A 5,255-nucleotide genomic window follows, 5' to 3' on the forward strand; every position below is an offset into this window, starting at 1 on the left:
TCTTTTACGGTGGATAAAAATATTAAATTTCGGTACAAAAATTTAATTTCGATGCTATTTTGATGCTGAAATGAGTTCGAAATTCCAACCTGGTAACTTCTCCCAACCAGCATTTGAACCTGGGTACGCTCGTTTCACATTGATACATGTCTATCGTTACTTCAGATTTCTAGGAAATGAGTCACAGTACATACTTACTTATCCACCGTTATGGCTGAGGGGTTAGCGAGTCTAACTCCGAACCCAGCGGTCTCGGGTTCGATTCCCGGTCAGGACGAGTTGCCTGGGTGAGATTTTTCCGGGGTTTTCCCTCACTCCTATGGATGAATATCAGGTAACTTTATGAGGAACCCCACTCATCTTCGCCACTTGCTTTCCTCCCCCATCATCCTTTCCTCATCATCCCGTTTCTGGTTTTTCAGATCACTCTACAGGCGGCCTCCCGGAACTACTGGCTCTCTCGACTGGCCTCCGTGGAATGTAGTTAAGCGACGTTGGATGGCTTCTGCAACGAGCACCCGAGGCGGACCGGCACGGGGGAGGAGTTTCGCCTCGGACCGACAGGGGGGGCCTTGGGGGAAGTTGCCGAAGCAGGAATGGTATATGGATTTCTGTTGACTGGTCAAAAGGGAGTCATGTGGTTGGGTCGGTGAGCGTAGTGATCTATGGCACGCAACTCATTCTATATCGAGCGTTAGAGCAATAGATCTCAACAGGTCGCAGTGCTGGGTCTTCCGTGCCCCCCTCAATTTCCATTCCATTCCATATACTTACTTGCCATTTTATTTGTTTACTTACTTGTATTTATAGATTCCTTTGTATACTTCATATGAATTTCTGAAGGAGGACTCCATGACCCAGCATTGCGACCTTAGAAGATCTATTGCGCTGACCCTCAAACTAGGCGCATTCTCAAACCACACCGACTGATTATACTAAGGTTCGCTGAGTATCCAGTCTATCAGGAAACCCCACTCGTTCTTTAGCCAGTCCTCTCCGTGCGTCGCCAGCTGGCGTTCGCGAAATGCTTTGTTTACAAACTTTCTTCAAATTATCACAATAATTGTACGAGTTATCAGGGAAACGTTTTCAAAATGTGTAAGTTACGAGAAATGGGCGACAATCTTACCGAGGATGTGTAAAGCTGAATGATACGTTCTAATGTTTAGGATCATAAGTCGAAAAGTATTGGCGATATTAAAAAAAAAAAAAAAAAAAAAAAAAAAAAAACTAAACAGATAAGTCCATTAAATGAAATAAAACATGTAAAAATGCTTTTATAACCTCAATTGTGTACACGATCCCTTAAAATTAATAGCATTTCTAGCTGGTTGTGAAATTGTTAAAAATAAAATACGGTGGTGACTGACGATTGGCTATTACGGCTGGTTCACAATAAACCGGGACCGGAAACGACAACGAAAACGAGAACGGAAATATTGTTAAATACATTTATTTCAACATTATTTAAGTTTTCGTTCTCGTTGTCATTTCCGTTTCCGGTTTATTATGAACCGACATTTACACTGGCTGCGTCATCTCTTTCCAAAGAGCAGACTATCGAATAACAGATAGAACCGTCTAGTCTTTTTCATCACGTGCGCACTTTACACTGTTAGGATGATTCGTGACATGAGATCTAGCCATGACCAAAAATAAATTGGTTAAGGCCGAAGTTAATTGGAAGAATTTATATTTACCTTAACTTACATTTAACATAATAATAATAATAATAATAATAATAATAATAATAATAATAATAATAATAATAATAATAATAATCATCATCATAATCATAATCATAATAATAACAATAATAATAATGGTAAATAATGGTAAAGCACCGGCGTAGCTCAGTCGACTAAGGTGCTTGCCTGGTGATCCTGAGTTGCGTTCGGGCGCGGGTTCGATTCTTGCTTGGACTGATTACCTGGTTGGGCTTCTTCCGAGGTTTTCCCCAACCATAAGGCAAATGTCAGGTAATTTACGGCGAATCCTCGGCCTCATATCGCCAACTGTAATCTCGCTATCACTAATTCCATCGACGCTAAATAACCTCGTAGTTGATACAGCGTCGTTAAATAACCAAGTAAAAAATAATGGTAATGAAAGCGATAACGATAATAATAATAAGAGTAATAATAACAATAATAACGATAATAATAATAGTAATAATAATAATAACGATAATGTCAGTAATAATGATAATAATGATAATAACGATAATAATAATAGTAATAACAATAATAATGACGATAATGTCAATAATAACAATAATAAGTTAATGATAATAATAGTAATAATAACAATAATAATAATACCTATAATGTCAATAATGATGATAACGATAATAATAATAATAATAATAATAACGATAATGATAACGATAATGATAACAATAATAGTAATAATAATGATGATAATAACAAAAATAATAGCAATAATAACAATAATATTGATGATAATAACGATAATGATAACGATAACAATATTGATAATAACAATTAATAATAATAACAATGATGATGACAATAATAATAATAATAATGGTAATAAGAACGATAACGATAATAATAATAATAATAATAATAATAATAATAACAGTAGTAATAATAATGATAATAATAATAATAACGATAATGGTAACAATAACGATAATGATAATAATAGTAATAATAATTATGATAATAATAACAAAAATAATAGCAATAATGACAATAATATTGATGATAACGATAATGATAACGATAACAATATTGATAATAACAATAATAATAACAATAATTACTATAAGAATAATAACAATAATGGTAACAATAATAATAATTTATTTATTTTTATTTATTTATTATTAATATTTGTGTGCTGAACAACAGCCAGAGGCCAATTATAGTTCAGCACAATATAGAAACAGAAGGTACAAAGGTGCAAAACAAAATAAATAATATCTTAAATAAACAAAAACATACATAAATAAAATTGAGAACAAGAACAGTAAATACTAATAATCAAAACGAAACTAAACCGTAAAGGATCTAAATTGTGCCCATGCAAATTGGCATATTTTATGCATCTACAGACTGGAGAAAGTGATTTTGAATTTCTGTTTTAAATTTTTTTTTGAAATCTTAAACCTTTTGTAGGAATACGAAGGCTGATGTTGTTTATGATAGACTCACAACCAATATCACCCTTAATCACTTTGCAAAAAAAAATTGATAATCAAGATTTAGACGTCTAGCATAAAGGCTACAACAGTTAAACTATTTACTGGTAATCTCATAGTTAAAGTCAGAGGAATTGGGTATATATCGAAAAGCACATAAGGAAATAAATTTTCTTTGAATATTTTCCAATTTAACCGAATCGGTTGAAGTAATGGAATTCCAGGCTACAGATGCATATTCAAGTTCAGATCGAACGAAAGTAAAGTATAGAATTAATAGTGACTCTGGAGTAGAAAAAGAATAAGTTATAGACCTTATTAAACCAATTTGACTGTAATTATGTTTGTATTTGCCGCCTTTGCTTATCTTACAATGTAAATGAATTAATTAGTCATATTTTTACATTAACGTTTTCGGTACGTAACATGTACCATCTTCAGATGTTTGTATGTGATTCTAATTGTAAACCAAGCCTGTGGGTGCATGTATTTGGACATAAATGGTCAATGGTTTTGCTGTACGATGTTGGTGAAGTGTTGTCATAATACACAAATGATCACCTTAATTCTTATATACTAATTGGTACCACACTCTATCAAACTTGAATTAAAATAAATAAATTAAAATGTCATTATTTAAAAACACTATATAAAGCACTGTTTAAAACATTTTTAAAACTATTTGAAGCACTTAGTTTTTACATCACTATGTGAAGTATGTGGTCACTTATTGCGTGGAATTTGCTGGTTTGCAGTTAAATGAGGCACTTGTGGTGATCTTGTTTAGCGTTGAGTTGGACGCGATGTCGTGGCATGACTATGTTTTCTGAAGTGATGTTGAGATACTTCTGTTAAGTTGATGGCTTATGTAATATTATAACAAAGTGAAGATTGTCAGGTCCGTGGCTTTAGTATCGCCTGGCGTGTCTGTAATAATATGATTGAATATTAATTTATGCAATTGGGAATGTTTGTATTTAAATTAGAAAATCTTTTGCTGGTATTAATATGGTTAACTGCTTGGGTAATGCCTATTATATAAAAAAAGTAACTTACAGTTTTGGCGTGTATTGGTCTGCTCGTGCTTGATGCTAGGCTGATACTAGAGCTATGGACTTGCTCACAGTATTTTAGTTAGTTATATTATCTGTTTCCGGAAGTAGAGGGGGTGTCGGTGAAATCTGTGTGTGTGATTGTTTTGGCCACTAAAGCCACGGACCTGACAATCTTCACTTTGTTATAATATTACATAAGCCATCAACTTAACAGAAGTATCTCAACATCACTTCAGAAAACATAGTCATGCCACGACATCGCGTCCAACTCAACGCTAAACAAGATCACCACAAGTGCCTCATTTAACTGCAAACCAGCAAATTCCACGCAATAAGTGACCACATACTTCACATAGTGATGTAAAAACTAAGTGCTTCAAATAGTTTTAAAAATGTTTTAAACAGTGCTTTATATAGTGTTTTTAAATAATGACATTTTAATTTATTTATTTTAATTCAAGTTTGATAGAGTGTGGTACCAATTAGTATATAAGAATTAAGGTGATCATTTGTGTATTATGACAACACTTCACCAACATCGTACAGCAAAACCATTGACCATTTATGTCCAAATACATGCACCCACAGGCTTGGTTTACAATTAGAATCACATACAAACATCTGAAGATGGTACATGTTACGTACCGAAAACGTTAATGTAAAAATATGACTAATTAATTCATTTACATTGTAAGATAAGCAAAGGCGGCAAATACAAACATAATTACAGTCAAATTGTGACAGCTTATCGGTATATCTTCAACATGAAATTCATAAACGCTAGCCAAGCAAAAATCATAAATGCATACACTAACACCAAAACGAAAATATTGAAAACCAATGCCAACATCTGGTTTAACCAACAATGTCTAACACACAAAGTCACTCCAAATTACGCAAAAATAACTAGAAACAGACCTTACACAAAACCAGCTCAAATAACCAATAATCAGTTTCACAAATTACGTATGAATAATGAAATCAAATTCTTACACATAAAGAAAAACTACCTGAACAAGAAACTCTACGACTTA

General features: G+C 33.2%; 1 long non-coding RNA gene across 1 annotated transcript; it reads right to left on the minus strand.

The window, feature by feature from the left end:
- Positions 1-3,493: 3,493 nt before the first annotated feature.
- On the minus strand, positions 3,494-4,329 carry LOC138700477 (uncharacterized). The gene is made up of 2 exons (XR_011332359.1): positions 4,223-4,329; positions 3,494-4,093 (listed from the first exon to the last, which is right to left on the minus strand). It is a non-coding gene; the product is annotated as an uncharacterized lncRNA (long non-coding RNA).
- Positions 4,330-5,255: the final 926 nt, after the last annotated feature.

Source organism: Periplaneta americana, chromosome 5, assembly GCF_040183065.1.
Source record: "Periplaneta americana isolate PAMFEO1 chromosome 5, P.americana_PAMFEO1_priV1, whole genome shotgun sequence".
Lineage (NCBI taxonomy): Eukaryota > Metazoa > Arthropoda > Insecta > Blattodea > Blattidae > Periplaneta > Periplaneta americana.